Genomic DNA, 15852 nt, shown 5'->3' with positions numbered 1-15852 from the left:
GGCTCGTGTGACCCCGAACTTCATCACAGGGGCTGAGCTTCCGCAGGGCCCTCCGCTTCTGAAGTTAATCTCCCCTCTGGTGTGCCTCCACCTGTCACTGGGATGGCTTGCTTGTTAGCAGCCAGGAGTTGGGAGGAAGGGGGAGCCGGGCCTCCAGCAGCTCTGGATTCTGCGGGAACGCCCACATGCTCTGTGCATTTGTTTCCCCGGACTGAAGATCGATGAGACATGATTTTAAAAATAAATAACTGATCCTGAAGAAGAACTGTTTTATTTTATTTATTTTTGAAATAGAGCGCATGCACATCCGAGTGGGGGGAGGGGCAGAGGGCGAGAGAGAATCTCAAGCAGGCTCCCCTCTGAGTGCAGAGCCTGACGCAGGGCTTGACCTCACGACCCTGAGATCATGACCTGAGCCAAATTCAAGGGTAGGTCGCTCACCGATGGGGCCACCCAGGCGCCCCAGAAGAACTCTCTTAAAACAGTTTCCTGGACTGCCCTGGATGGGACATGCCTCCGTCGTCCGGGGCTAACCGGCAGGGGAGAGGCTCGCCCTGCCCTTGGGGTGCAGGCTGTGGGCCGCGTCTCATCAGGGAGCGGTGGTAGTGGTGAGGGATGATGATGATGAAGATGATGGTTGGTTCATGACACCATGAGGGGTCATTTCTCCCCTGAGAAGTCTGGGGGCTGTCGCTGTCTGCCTTCCATCCTGGGTGAGGCACTCGGTTCTTTGCTCCTCTGGTTGGGAGGTGACATGCCCACATCGCTCAGTCAGGGGGCTACAGCCAGTAGTCACGCAGTCACGCTTCCAGTAGCTTCCAGTAGCTTCCAGTCACGCAGGAGACTGGGAGCTAGGGGCACGTGGGAAGTTTGGTGGGCGCTAACTTCTCCGCCACCCAAGCCTCTATTCGGACACGGATCTGCTGACTTCAACACCCACATTTATCTCTAAAGTGTATTCTTTCTTAGAGTTCTACATTTTGTAGCCGTTTTAGATTTACAGAAAAATTATAAAGATAGTGAAGAGAGCCCCTGCATATCTACCGCCCAGTTCTCACTGTTACTAATTTGGGACCTTGGTCACAAATAAGGAACTGATTCTGATGCATTATGACTATCTATACTCTATTCTGTGTTCGGATTTCCTCTGTATTTCCTCAGTGCCCACGTTCTGTCCCAGGACCTCATCCAGAACGTCCCAGGACACTTAGTGGTCACGTGTCCCAAGGCTCCCCCACAGTGTGGTGGTTCTCGGACTTTTCTGCCTGTCAATGACCTTGACACGCCTGAAGAGTGCTCATCAGGAGGTGTTTTTTTAGAGGGTTTCTCAGGATTTGTCTGATGTTTTCCCTGTGATTAAACCGAGGTCATGGTTTTGGGGAGAGGAAGACCACAGAGGTGAAGCGCCCTCCTCGTCACATCATTTGTGAATGTGACCTGTCACCGTGGCATTGACCTTGGTCTCCTGGCTGAAGTGGTGTTTGTCAGGGGTCTTGACTGTAAGGTTCCCCTTTGCACGCTTTGCTCTGTGGTGGGAAGTCATCGGGGCAGCTCCCAACTTAGGGAGTGGGGAGTTGTGGCCCCCTTCCTAGAGGGCAGGGTGTCCACACCAAGTACTGAGAATTCTTCTTCAAAAGATGTTTGTGGTGTCCCCTGCCCTCCATGTGTTTATTTATTCCATTGTTTCTTTACATGGGGATGGATGCATGAATGTTTATTTTATGCTATGGGTTATAATCCAGTCCTTCTGTATTTACTCTTTGGCTCAGATGGGTCTAGCATTGGCCTCTGGGAGCTCATTCAGTTGGCTCCTGTCCTGTGGGCACACTCCCAGCATTGTGATTTTTGTTTTGTTTTTAGCACTTCCTCACTTTCTGGTGATGCACTGGGCTCACTGTCCACGTTCCCCATCCAGTCCCAGAATCAGCTCCTTCCCCCCTGAGCCTTGGCTGCTCTGTTGAAGGCTGATGGTAGAAGCCAAGGTCAGAGCATCCTCACCCCCAGCATGGGCTCCCAGAGCTCCGTAGCTCACGGGGCCCCCGGTGTCTCTGTGGATTCTGCACCACAAAACAAAGTCGACAAGGTCTATTTATTCAGTAGTCAGGTCCACACAACCTAGTTTTAAGTGTGTATGTCCTGACAACATCACAGTCATCTTGAAAAACACATATAGCCCGAAGGAGTTTATTTCTGTTTCGTTCCTCACCATGACTTGTTGATGGGAACGCACACATCCGTCAGACTCTGCTCCTTCTGGAACCCTGGGGTCACAGCCCTGTCACACGTCAGCACCCTCCTCTCCTCCTCCACTCCCTCCTCTGCTCTTCCTTCTTGTCACAACACCTGCCAGAAACCCGACTTGGCAAAGGGAGGGTGTCATCGAAAGGGATATGGCGTGATCTCATGTGGAAACTGGAAGTGGGTGCAGAATCCAGAAAATGTTGAACCTCACTGTGTTTTTCTCAAAAAAAAAAGAAAAAAAAAAAGCCACTGCGTCCCTGTGAGCTCGCTACAGCACCCTCAGGTGCCTTGGCCCGCAGTTTGGGAACCGTGGCACTGAATGGTAGCCTGTCTGCTGCTGTGACAGAGTGGCAGGGGGACACTGGGCCAGAGTGGCCAAGGTGGCTCATCTGTGCCCGTAGGGGTCAAGGAACACACATCAGGAGTTGCAAACCTTTGCTCAGCACCTGTAGAATGCTCCCTGGGGGTCATAAGGGAATGGCTCTGAGCTCACCTGCATCTTGGATCTGTGGGGACCGTGGCATCCCACCATCCTGCCGGGGTCTTCCGTCTCTTGTCAGCATCTACATCTGTAGCCCTGTGGTCAGCCGAGGAGCCAAGGAGGCTGCCCAGCTCCCTGTATTTTCAAGGACAATGCTGTCCCCCTTTTTCCCACACCTGCCAGGTGGCACTGATGATGCAGAGGTAAAAGGTCAGGAGGCATGTGTTCCGGGCTGTATGCAGGCTCAGTGCGGTGCCCCATGCTGACCCCTTTGCACAAGCCCCCAAGCATCCATCCGGGAGGGGTACAGGCAAGGGCCCAGCTTTGCACAGCCTTTCAGGGTGTGCTCCTAGGGGCCGGGCTCACTGCTAGCCAGGGCGAAGTCCAGCCTCGGGGGATTCTCTGGTAGAAAAAGTGGCTGGACAAAGAAACATGGGGACTGGCCTCCCAGGCACTTTCTGACCTGAATTCTACCTGCCCACTTTCCAACAGGTGTGACTCTCCCTTTTGAGGTCAGGGGCCGACATCCAGACTCCCCAGCCTATCTGCTCTCTTCATGTCATGCTTCCAGATCAAGCCCTGGGGTGACAGCAAAACCAGGGCCACTGAGGGAAGTGAGCGGCCACTGAAAGGGACCAGGAGCTGGGCAAGGGGTAAGCTAGAGTTATCAGTTAGGGCTGGGCTTGGCCACTTTCTGACTGTAGGACCTTGGCTACAGGTCCCTCTGAGCCTCAGCTTGCTTCTCTGCGAAATGGGTAGCAGTGCGGCAGCACAGGGACTCACATGTGTGTCCCTGTGGGCAAGTAGAGTGACAGCAAGTGTGGCACAGTGCAGGTGTTGCCCACCCCCCATGTGGAGGACAGATGCCTTAGGGTGTGGATGGTGGGACACCCTGCGTCTCTGTGCTCAGAGGTGCCCAGGTGACTGGCAGGCTGAGCCCCTCCCTCTGCTGAGTGTGAGGCCAGAGCTTGGAGAACCCATGTGGTCTGGCTGTGTTTCATAAAGTATGCGTATTTTATACTGTCCACCCTGCAAACATCCCCCATGTGTGCACGTGTACACAGACACAATGTTCCATCCATCATGCGTGGACATGAGTGCTAGATATAATGCACCATTTGTAAGGGGCGTGTGTCTTGCCCACACAACATGGTGCTCCTCCCTTTGTGGAATTTTAATGGCTCTTCAAGGTCCTTCTAACTTTCCCAAGCCCCCCCCCCGCCCCCCCCGACAAAGGGCTCTACCGTGCCCCCGGGGTATGGCAGGGTGAGTATGGGATACAGGGGGAAGAGGGTCCTTTAAGTACTCCTTTAAGTGCTCCAGTAAGTGGCCCTTTCTGAGCCAGTGGATGGATGCGTCTGTGTTGGACCCTCCTGTTCCCCGCTTGACAGATGCGACCTTTAAAGACAACCGGGGCGATCAGTTAGCAGGGGACAAGGTGCTTTGTCTCCAGGCCTTCTGGGAACAGACGAGGCCACACAGCCCTATTCCTGCTGCTTCAGAGCATGAGAGCAAGGACCCCGAATCCGGCCTGGCTCGGAATGCTAATTGCCTGGTCTAAAGTGTTATTGATAAAGGCGGCCAGAGAGAGCGGGTAATTCATTATTTAGGGCTTGTGATGTCCATGGAGGGAATGGCAGTGAGTAATGGATTGGGAAACTGTCTGTTGGCTCTGGAGTCCCAATTTATGGGCCCGTGAAGCAGCAGCCAGCAGAGCCCGGGGATGGCCAGGCGCCAAACATGTGTCTCACAATGTGCGCGGGCCCTGGACCCTCTCCGGGCACAGCAGGTGCATTCTGAGACTTGAGCCTTCACCAGCCACTGCTGGAGGCTGCCGGAGGGCCCTCCTTGTCACATCGATGCCCATGCATGGTCCCCTCGTCTGACACCTGCCCTCCTGTGCAGCCCAGGCGGCACCACCAGAGAGCCCCTGGGCCCATCCATGTCCCCCACATGTCTCTGTTTTCAGAGGGAAGTGAATTTATTTCCATAAGCCTCCGCGCCTCCGCCCTGTGGGTCAGCCACCCCTTTCTGAGGACCCAGAGGGAGGTGGAGGCCCCCCAGGAATGAAGGGGGTGGATTTAGCTCTCAGGCACCCAACTTGGAGTGTGGGTTCCTGGCACGGACTTCGCCCTTTCCTCCATGCCAGACCGCATCTGCCATGCCTTGGCACCAGACCTCTGGGTCTCCAGCTTTCTTCCAGAAGGGAGGTTGTCATGGGTGTAGGAAGCCACGCTCCATGCAGCATTCAAATATGGGCAGGACGGGGGCGGGGAGGGTGGCTGGCGGTGCGTGGCTCTGTGATCCAGAAACGAAATTCCTGACGGGTGTTATTCGGAGAAAGCAATTCAGCAAGCTTATCTCCCTGTGTGATGTGGTTGCGCTGCTGGGAGGAGGGACAGCATCCCTGGCTGCCGGCCACCCGCTTGTCTGTCCCGCATCAGCCCAGAGGGATTTCAGAGGCCAGGGCGGGCATGGGGCACTGCTCTCCATGGGGATCTCTGTTTGCAGATTGAATGGCCCCATCTTCCCGGCTGGAGCACCCTGTATTTATTAAAATAATGAACTCCGGGGAGCCTGGGTGGCTCAGTCTTTTGGGCATCTGCCTCTTGATTTCAGCTCAGGTTGTGATGTCAGGGTCAGGAGATGGGGCCCTGTGTTCAGCTCTGTGCTCAACAGTGAGTCTGCTTGGGATTCTCTCTCTCCCTCTGCCGTCCCGGACCCCCCACACATGTGCTCGCTCTCTCTCAAATAAATATATCTTTAAAAAAATAAAAACTAAACTAAACTAACAAATCCTGGAGGGCAACCCCCAGCCCCAGACACCCCTTAATGCCAGTGTTTGTTCTAGAAGCTGACAGAACAGCGAAGAGCCTCTACATATTTGCTTGTTGGGTTTTTCGGCAGATGCTCTCCTTGCCTTGGGCTGGGGGCTGCAAACACAGAGAGAGGGCTCAGACATAGCCCCAGTTTCAGGAGAGGCAGACAAGATGTCTTTGCTGGCTGGAGAAGCCTTGAAACTGGACCATGAAGCAGGATACTTGCTCCTCCGGGAAGGAGGGGTCAGGCGGGCACTAAAGGAAAGACTTCCCCGGCATCCAGCTTGGAAGAGGCAGAGACACAGAAGTGGGAAACCGAGCGGCAGGTCCGGGGCAAGCCTGCGCGGGGAGCCTCCGCTCACCCCTGTGTTTACTGATTGTACACGGCTGGGCTCGCCCCCTGACCAGTGAGGCGGGAGACACTGGGGGCCACCAGTGAGTCCAGTGTGATCTGGAAGGGGAGGAGGAGGTGATGGGGACTGGGAAGGGAGGGTCAATGTGAGGAAGGGGAGGAGCCCGCTGCCAGCAGGAGAGGGCCCCTGAGGCAAGCGGTTTCGGAGCCTCACAGCTTTAAATCATGAACATTACTCAGTGTTAATAATGGTGATTATCATCAGTAATGGAAAGGGACAGATGTATCCTGTTAACAAGACCAGCTAGTTGACTTCCTGGGACCCGCCAGCCCCCGCGTGGGGATGGAACCTGCTCGTAATTGCTCTTCAGAGAGAGAAGCAGTTTCTGGTTCCATTCACTGGGCATGAGGAGGACGCAGCGGGAGCTGCCCGCCTGCTCGCTGCTGGGGGGCGCTGGGCAGCACGCGAGTGCCAGCGGGAGGGACTTAGCAGTGCGCATCTCCCGTGTTCATATCTGATGCCATGTCCCTCCAAGCTGGAAGCGCTGCGATGCTCCGCACCATCCCCAAATCAACCACGGACCCTTCGGCCTCAGAGCCTCGTCCTGCCCCCCACCCTGCTCCCTGTCCTCAGGGCTCCTGACCTGCTAGGCCTGAGCGGGGAGGAGGGATGGGCAGCAGCCCTGTCCCTCTCCTTTCTTAGCTCCTCCCCATGCATCCTGATCTCTCAGAACCAGCTGCCTCCTCCAGGCAGTCCTCTGGGCCCAACCAGGCCTGGTGTCCTTTAGAGGCCCTACATACTCTTTCATGAGCCAACACGGTCTTTCATCTCTTGATGGGACAATGAGACTCTTTTCTGTGTCCTCCTCCAGCCCATTTGCTCCCCAAGAGCAGGGCCTGCGTTGGTCTGGTTCACAGTTGGTGCCCATTGCTTGCCAGTGCCTGGAACCCACCTGGCTCCACACCTGTCTGCCTGGGGACCACAGACTGCACGGCAGAGGGGCCGGACATCTCTCTATCCCCCTGCACAGCAAACTCATGGAGAGGTGTTGCATTTTTCATATTTTTAACCAATGGGCTCCAAAACATACTAAACCCCTTTAGAAGACTTCAAAACAAGATAGAAGTTTTTGTTTCCCAGAATTTATGGTCTGCACATTTGAGAGATTTCGTAAGCGACGCACATTTCCTAACACTGGCGAGACTGCCAAACATCCATTTTCAGAGAACTCCCTCCAGAAACGACATCTCATTGGAAAGGAAGGGTTTTCTCACTTATTATTAAAGCAATTCTTGATCGGAGGGGACCAGTTGCATGTGTTGATTCTCTGTGAAAACATAAGCAGGGTAGCATTGGAGTGATAACAGCCTGCCTTGGGTTCCACTTGGAACTTGTGTCTTTTGGTAAAAGAAAAAAAGCATAATTCATCTTCCAGCTCAATGGCCCTTGAAATCACCTTGCTTAGGAGACGCACCTGCAGCGGGGTCCCGGGGTCTCCATGGCCACGCCCCCTCTCGTGGTGGATGGCTTTTGTGGAAGGGTGCTGTCTTTATAAGGAAGCCCCCCCAGGGACTCCCCTGGGTGGGTGAATGTCAACAGACCGGACTGCGGTGCAGCCAGGGGGTCCACATCGGTCTTGCAGCTGAGTGGGTGAAGCCACTTTGCGCCCCATTTTTCAGATCAAATAGAAGCACGCATTGAATTCTGCTAGTTACGTGTTGCATGTCAGGGTCCCGCTCAGCGGTGAGGAACAAGGACAGAGGCAAGCCTAACACAGGGCAGCCACATGTGCTGAGCTGTGGCTCAGAGCCCTTGGCCTCTGCTGGGCTGCAGGTTCTCTGCCCCTTACAGTAACTCACGGCCCCTTATGGTAACTAACACACAGGGAGAATTTCAAACAGCGGCCCCGCCCTCAGGGCCGGGCTCTGCATGCACACTACGTCCCACCAGCCTCCTGGCTTTTCCTGGGAGGCACCAGCTGTCCTCGTGCTGCCCCAGCCTGTCCACCCAAGGCCCTCAGTCCCAGAGACTCCCCGGGGCCTCCCTCTGTGGCCAAGCTGTCCTGACTGGCGTGCCTCGTCTCCCCCAGGCCTTCTCTTTTCTCTTGCTGACTTTTCGTCAAAGCACCTGTCACCTTTGGAAGTCATCTTCCTTTTGTGCGAGGCCCACGGGGAAGACTCTGTCCCATGTTCTGCCTCGGTGACAGGACACCCCTGTACAGATCCCCCCTTCTCCCCGTGGTGACCTTGATGACCTGCCTTACTGTCTGCAGAGCTGGGCTGGGACAGCATGAGCCAAATGCATGTCTTCACTTAGAGGACAGTGAGGTCTTTAAGAGCGAGATGAAATTCAGCTCCCTGTACCCCACAGGCACTCCTCTCACAGTTCCCCCGATTTCAGACACACTCATGTCACACAGAACGTCAGAGTGGGGCAGGGGGTGATGGGGCTGTTCTCGTTATAGGAAAGGGACAGGGAAGGAGGAGGGAGGGGGAGGGGAAGAAAGGGAGCAGGAGGAAGAGAGGGAAGCTGGCCATTTGCAAAAGGAAGCAGAGTGATCCTTCTCCCCCAGGGCAGGACTTTTAAAAGTCAGTGTCTATGGACTCTGAAAAACAACCTGAGGGTTTTGAAGGGGCAGGGAGGTTGGGGTAACCAGGTGGTGGGTATTAGGGAGGACACGTATTGCATGGAGCACTGGGTGTGGTGCAAAAACATTGAATACTGTTACGCTGAAAATTTAAAAAAAAAAAAAGTCAGTGTCAGCCACAGACCTTGTAGCTTCCTTGACTGAGTCCATGGAGACAGCCACATTGGTGTGAGAGGTGCAGCACGCCACAGGCTGTCCTCAGCTGTGCCATGAGTAAATACAACGGTCCTCAAAGGCTTTCTCGTCCTCGGACTCCTCTAATCTTACCATCATCTCCTTGCCCAGAGGAGGAACTGCCACCGACTGACCTGCCTATGGACGGCTCTTTTCCTCCTGGGCCTACTGCCTTGGACATTCCAGAAGCTGTGGGTGCTATGTGGTCAGAGCTTCAAGGGAAGGTGACAGTGAGACAGATGAGGGTTCCCAGGTGTGATGTCACACAATAAAAGTCCGGGGGCTGGAGGCAGGATGCCCTAGCAGGGGGCGGCCATAGGGGAGGGTGGCCACGGCAGAGGGCAGCTGCAGGGGAAGGCCGTGGTCCCTGGAGTCCGCCACAGTCACCCTCTTGTGAAATGAAGAGTCTGTGAGGAGATCTCATGCAGCTTTCCCCCTAAGTTCTAGGCTGGCTCAGTGCATAGAAATATCATGTGAGCACACAAATAATTCCACAGTTTCTAAAAGCCATGCTCAAAAAAATTAAGGAGAAACAGTGCAATTGCTTTCAATAGTATATTTTACTTAATGCAATATTATGTTGTAGGGGAGGAGAAATTTTCCTCTATAGATTTTTCTGACTGGTCTAAGATTTAAATTGATGTGAGACAGATTAACAGAAGAAAATCAAATTTAATTTTTACATTTGGGAATCCTCTCACCCCCATACATGAGAGGATCAAAGTCGGAAAGGAACAATACGGTGTGGGTCCCATCCTGACCTAGGGGATGGGGTGGGGGCCTGGGGCTTCAAAGGGGAGGAGGGCAGGTAAGGGAGGGGCCAAAAGCTTCCCTGGAGCCCTCAGGGTCTGGATTGCCTTTGGCTGAAAATAGTCAACACACTAATGTGGTATGTGGTGGGGAGACCTGCTCTGAACCCCTTCTGCTGAGCTTTTGAGATGTGAAAGAGGTTGCGTGGTCCCAAAGCTGAGTGGGTGGATTGCTCCCTGTGCCGTTAAGAGCTCGGTCCTGAGAATGGGTCAGGCCAGTTAAACCGATGTGACTGGTTTCACGAAATGGTCTTGTGGGTGAGCTCCCAAAGTTAGGCCTCAATCGTGCAAGCAACCGGGTAATTAATAAGAGGTATTTCTGGGGCACCGGGGTGGCTCAGTGGGTTAAAGCCTCTGCCTTCGGCTTAGGTCATGATCTCAGGGTCCTGGGGTCGAGCCCCACATCAGGCTCTCTGCTCAGCAGGGAACCTGCTTCCTCCTTTCTCTCTGCCTGCCTCTCTGTCTACTTGTGATCTCTGCCTGTCAAATAAATAAATAAATAAATCTTAAAAAAAAAATAGAGGTATTTCTATGGAAACTAGACACACACTGGTTAGCAGAGCGAATTCCAAGCCCCATGTCTGAGTGCCGTCGGTGGGATTTCTGGGTGTCAGGCTCAAAGCACGCGCACGCACAGAGAGGGCAGGCGGTGGCAGTCTGGTACGGCGTCGTGGTTTGCCGTTTGCTGATCGCTGGAGGTCCCTCTGCGTGGCCCACGCAGCAGCAGGCAGGGGTCTGTCTGAACAGGGCTGTTGCAATGATTCCTCTCAAGCTTGCATCAGGCTGCCTGGTGTGCAGGGCCTCGGGGGGAAGGGGCAGTTCTCGTTCTCGGTGACTCCAAGTCAAAAGGATGGGAGAGGATCGGAAATGTTGGTTTGGAGAGTCATAAGCAGATATTTGAGGACATCAGAAGAATTCAGGATCTCATCCAGTTTAGGAGCAAATAGCAATGCCTGAAAGACCATTCATCAGATCTAGAATCATCTACTACCCAACAGGGTATGTCGGGGAGACATAATTTTTCTCTATAAAACCACCCTCCTTCCCACCAAAGATAGCCAAATGAAGATTCATTTGTTTGCAAAATAAGTCTGGTTTCGGGCAGACTTGTCCTGACAACTTGCAGAAGTGCCCTGAGAATGGTCTTGGGCCATGTAGGCTGTTTTTAAATCTGCTTTGCTGGAACTTTCCATAAGGAATCTTCAGACCGAACATTGAACGGCCTCTAGAGACAAAACCAAACTCTGACCTTGCGCCAAGTGCACTTTTGGCGTTAAAGCTCGCTGACTTGATTAAGTCCATCCCTATCTTAGCCAGTCCTGCCCATGCGTCAAATCCCCTTCCGAAGAGTCCTTTCCCACAAGCCTTCTACTCCGCTCTGTGTTTTCCCTTTTAAATAACCAGACTCAACTTTAGGACCAAACTACTTTCTTCTCCCTCAAGCACAAAAAAAATTCGTTTCCATTCCTTATCCCGTTTCTTGCCGGAAGCCCACATCTCTGTCTCTCTGCCCACAGAGATGTTTCCCTTATTGTTTCTGGTAGTTTACGTTCTTTGTCAACAATTAATGTTTCTTTATTTTCTCTTATTTGGAATCAAACTGGATCTTCAATGAATTTAACTTCACTCAACGCTCAATAGCAAAGTTTGAAATTTCAGGTTATTACCAAAAAGATTTGGGGAGACTGGCTTAGAAATGTACGTCTGTTCAACTTACTTGTTCTTAACAATTGTGTTTTGATCAGTCACGAAAATCTTACAAAGCATGAAACAGCTAAACTGCGATACTTATGTTGTCTTTCCTGCTGACAAGCCCTCTAATGGAGGTGACGGGAGCTGATTTTACTTTCAGTGAAGGTAAGTAGCATAAAAGGATTATGTTTAATGCTAAGGACTCTAAACCCATGCTGATTTCATTATACCAGCATGCTTCAACCAGCTTTCACGTGTTAGAGACCAATCCTAGATCACATGAACTTGAAGAACACTTGGGTTTGTTTTGATAATTTCTGAGAGTTTTGGAACAGCCAAGCCTGTAAGCTCATGTCTCAAGACAGCTCTGTGAAGTTACTTTACAAATGAATTTTGGCAATGCCATCCAGACGTAGGAGACTTAGCACACACCCACGATACACAGGCATGGACACACATGAACAGGGCAAACAGAGGTCTTACACTTTCTAATGTATGTGCTCATTTGCCCCATCTCCAAAGACATCCTCTTTCCCTCTGTCTGTCTCTCTCTTCTGGTAAGAAATCTCTCCCTAATGTGTGTGTTTCAAAGAATGGCTCTTGGGTCCTAGAGGAGATATGGGTAGAAAATCTCTATCACAAAGGCACTAAGTTTCTCTAGGAAGGACTTGGGATTCCTAAGGACAATACTTACAAGAGTTTTGAGATAAATAGGAAGGGTTTTAGGATTGGTAAAAAGGACAGGTTAAACAACTCTGAATTATTTCTGAGGCTGTATTTCTAGTTTTGCAAATATTTGTAAGATAAGGACAGTTGCCTGCAATCCCTTAAGAAATCCCTTTGGTTACATCCCCTAAATGGCATCACGGGTTGATCTCCCCACCTAATTATCTTCAGTTTGCTTCTTTCCCTTTGGGAATGTAGCTCTAATTTTAACTCAGGGGTGAAGGCCTTAAGAAATTCCAATCACGGGGGCGCCTGGGTGGCTCAGTGGGTTAAAGACTCTGCTTTCGGCCCACGTCATGATCCGGGGGTCCTGGGATCGAGCCCCACATCGTGCTCTCTGCTCAGCAGGGAGCCTGCTTTCCCCCATCTCTCTCTCTGCCTGCCTCTCTGCCTGCTTGTGATCTCTGTCAAGTAAATAAATAGAATCTTAAAAAAAAAAAAAAGAAAAGAAAAGAAATTCCAATCACGTTCTGAATATCAGCTTCCAGTATGGCTAACTTTTAACTACAGGGCCACTTAAAAATAAAAGCATTCTAGACACCGCCTTTGGGGTGATCCATGGTGAACATTTTGAGGACAGCTGACGCGCAGCCTGTGCACCCTGGTCCGTCCCCCATGGAAAACTGAGCGGGCTGTGTAGCTTTCTCCCTTTGTCTCATAACCATGTCCACCAACGAGAATGCTAATTCACCAGCTGCCCGCCTTACCAGATTCAAGAACAAGGGGAAAGACAGTATGGAAATGAGGCAGTGTCGAATGGAAGTTAACCTGGAGCTGACGAAAGCTAAGGTTGACCAGATGCTGAAAAGGAGAAACGTAAGCTGATTTCCTGATGACGCAGGAAAACTTCAACAACCCGGGCACCGTAAACTGGTCTGTTGATGACATTGTCAAAGGCATCCATAGCAACAACTTGGAAAGCCGGCTCCAGGCTACTCAAGCCGCCAGGAAACTGCTCTCTAGGGAAGAACAGCCCCCATAGATGCCATAATCTGGGCTGGTTTGATTCCAAAATGTGTGTCCTTCTTGGGCAGAACCAATTGAAGCACCATTCGGTTTGAATCTGCTTGAGGCTCACTACCGTTGCTTCCAGGACATCAGAACTGACCAAGGCTGCTGTAGATGGAGGTGCTGTCCCAGCATTCATTTCTCCATTGGCATCTTCCCATGCCCACGTCGTTGAACGAGCTGTGTGGGCTCTAGGAAACATTGTGGGGGCTGGCTCAGTTTTTCAAGACTTGGTTATCTCCTTGCAGTTCCTGGCGTATCATCTTTATTTAGCATGTGGCTACTTATGTAACCTTACTTGGATACTTTCAAACCTTTGTTGGAACAAGAATCCCACAGCCCGGTGAGATGCTCTTGAGCGGATTCTTCCTACCTTAGTTCGTCCCCTGCATCACGATGATCTAGAAGTCTTGGCAGATACCTGCTGGGCCATTTCCTACCTTCCTGATGGTCCAAATAAATAGACTGAAATGATTGTGAAGACAGGAGTTGTGCTCCAACTTGGGAAGCTTCTAGGAGCTACTGAATTGTCCATTGTGTCTCCCGAGCTAAGAGCCATAGGAAATATTGTCCCTGGGACAGAGAGACAGACTCAGGGTATCATAGATGCAGGAGCACTTGCTGTCTTTCCCAGCCTGCTAATGAACCCCAAAACTAATATTCAGAAGGAAGCTATGGGGACAATGTCAAGCATCACAGCTGGTCGCCAGGACCAGATGCTGCAAGTTGTGAATCGTGGATTAGTCCCATTCCTCAGTGGTGTTCCCTCTAAGGCCGACTTTAAGACACAAAAGCAAGCTGTCTGGGCTGTGACCACCTATGCAAGTGTCGGGACAACTGAACAGATTGTATACCTCGTTCATCATGGCGTAATAGAACCATTCATAAGCCCCTTGGAGGCCATTTCAAACATCTTTCCAGCTGCTGAGATGCTAGGTGAAACTGAGAAATTTAGTATAATGTTGGAAGAATGTGGAGGTTTGGACAAAATGGAAGCTCTACAAAACCATGAAAATGGGGCCACCTGGGTGGCTAGGGGTTAAAGCCTCTGCCTTTGGCTCTGGTCATGATCCCAGGGTCCTGGGATCGAGCCCCGCATCGGGCTCTCTGCTCAGCAGGGAGCCTGCTTCCCTCTCTCTCTCTGCCTGCCTCTCTGCCTAATTGTGATCTCTGTCTGTCAAATAAATGAATAAAATCTTAAAAAAAAAACCAAACAAACCCATGAAAACGAGTCTGTGTACAAAGCTTCCTTAAATTTGATTGAGAAAGATTTCTCTGTAGAGGAAGAGGAAGATCAGAAAGTTGTGCCAGAAACTACCTCTGAAGGGTATTCATCCCAAGTTCAGGGTCACACTCCTGGGATCTTTAAGTTTTAGACTGTACAGCTGTGGCAGAAAGTTGTTTGTTGTGTACTCTGTTTGGCAGAAGTTTTTCTTCCTGTTTCTCTACTAAGAACTCTTTTTAAATGTGTTTTGTTATTGTAGCATTTTTAAAAAGATTTTATTTATTTATTTGACAGAGAGAGAAAGAGATCACAAAGAGGCAGAGAGGCAGGCAGAGGCAGGTGGGGGAAGCAGGCTCCCTGCTGAGCAGAGAGCCTGATGCAGGGCTCAATCCCAGGACACTGAGATCATGACCTGAGGCAAAGGCAGAGGCTTAACCCACTGAGCCACCCAGGCACCCCTTATTGTAGCATTTTTTACAAGGAAATTCTACTTGACCAGTTCCAAACCATATAAACGGTATGAAGTTCCTCCTTTCAGTGGGTTTCTTATTTCTGTGTGGAATCTCTTATCTTGTGGTGTCCTGTAGATAAAGGTCAAATTCTGCCCTTTTCTTTTACTTATATATATATTATATTTAATTCCATATTTTATATATATAATATTCTAATATATATGTATATATTCTAAATATCTTGCCAGTTTTCAACGAGGACACACAGTAAATATTCCGGCAGTGTTGAATAACCTCCCCCTTCTCTTGGGTCTCCAAAGAGGGTGCAAATGATACCATTTTCCCAAGATCCAGAATCACTCCCAAGTATCCCAAAGGAAGAGCCAGCAACCTACCTGTCCAAGGCAGACACAGCCCAAGCCAGGTTCTCTCAGGAGGTGAAGTGAGACCATCCACAGGGTCAAAGCTGTCCCTGGGAGAGAAAGGATCTGTAACCGATGGGTCTGGATTTGGAAAGGAGGGGGCATCCTGAAATTTTATTTTCCTCTTCTGCGAGTTTCTGAGCAACATCTGGTCATGTGTGAGAGAGCCTAGGAGAAATTCTGGTCATGTTTCCTCTTGGGACAATGAGGGGGATTCGTGAGGGGCTATCAATCTTTCTTTTCTTTTCTTTTAGTTTCAGAGGTAGAGATCAGGGGTTCATCAGTCGCATGTAACACCCAGTGCTCATTCCATCATGTGCCCTCCCTAATGCCGGTCACCCAGTTACCCCATCCCCCACCCACCTCCCCTCCAGCAACCCTCAGTTGGTTCCCTAGAGTTAAGAGTCTCCTGTGGTTTGTCTCCCTCTCTGATTTTGTCTTATTTTATTCTTCTGTCCCTTCTTTTATTCCTCTGTCCCTTCCCCTATGATCCTCTGTTTCTTAACGTCCACATATGAGTGAAGTCTTACAGTATTTGTCTTTCTCTGATTGACTTATTTCACTTAGCATAATACCCTCTAGTTCTATCCACATCATTGCAAATGGCAAGATTTCATTTTTTGATGACTGAGCAATATTCCAGTGTGTGTGTGTGTGTGTGTGTGTGTGTGTGTGTGTGTGTGTGTGTCTGTGAGGTGATGTATCTTCTTTATCTATTCGTCTATCAATGGTCATCTGGGCTCTTTCCATAGTTTGGCTCTTGGGGACATTGCTATTATAAACATGGGTGCCCTTTTGAATCA

At 50.8% G+C, this 15852-nt stretch overlaps 1 protein-coding gene and 1 pseudogene across 2 annotated transcripts in view; both read left to right on the top strand.

Annotated features, from left to right (window-relative positions):
* SORCS2 (sortilin related VPS10 domain containing receptor 2) overlaps positions 1-15852 on the top strand; it is a gene marked incomplete at both ends in the record, with an annotated part of 422366 nt that overhangs the window by 280918 nt on the left and 125596 nt on the right. The gene's annotated exons all lie outside the window — the stretch shown is intronic.
* On the top strand, positions 12606-14326 carry LOC308339177 (importin subunit alpha-1-like; annotated as a pseudogene). Its single transcript has 2 exons — positions 12606-13969; positions 14183-14326. The product of its transcript is annotated as an importin subunit alpha-1-like (transcript).

The sequence above is a fragment of the Martes martes genome (assembly GCF_963455335.1).
Source record: "Martes martes genome assembly, chromosome: 2".
NCBI lineage: Eukaryota > Metazoa > Chordata > Mammalia > Carnivora > Mustelidae > Martes > Martes martes.
The sequence above is the reverse complement of the archived record's forward strand: the minus strand, read 5'-3'. Positions and strand labels throughout refer to the sequence as shown.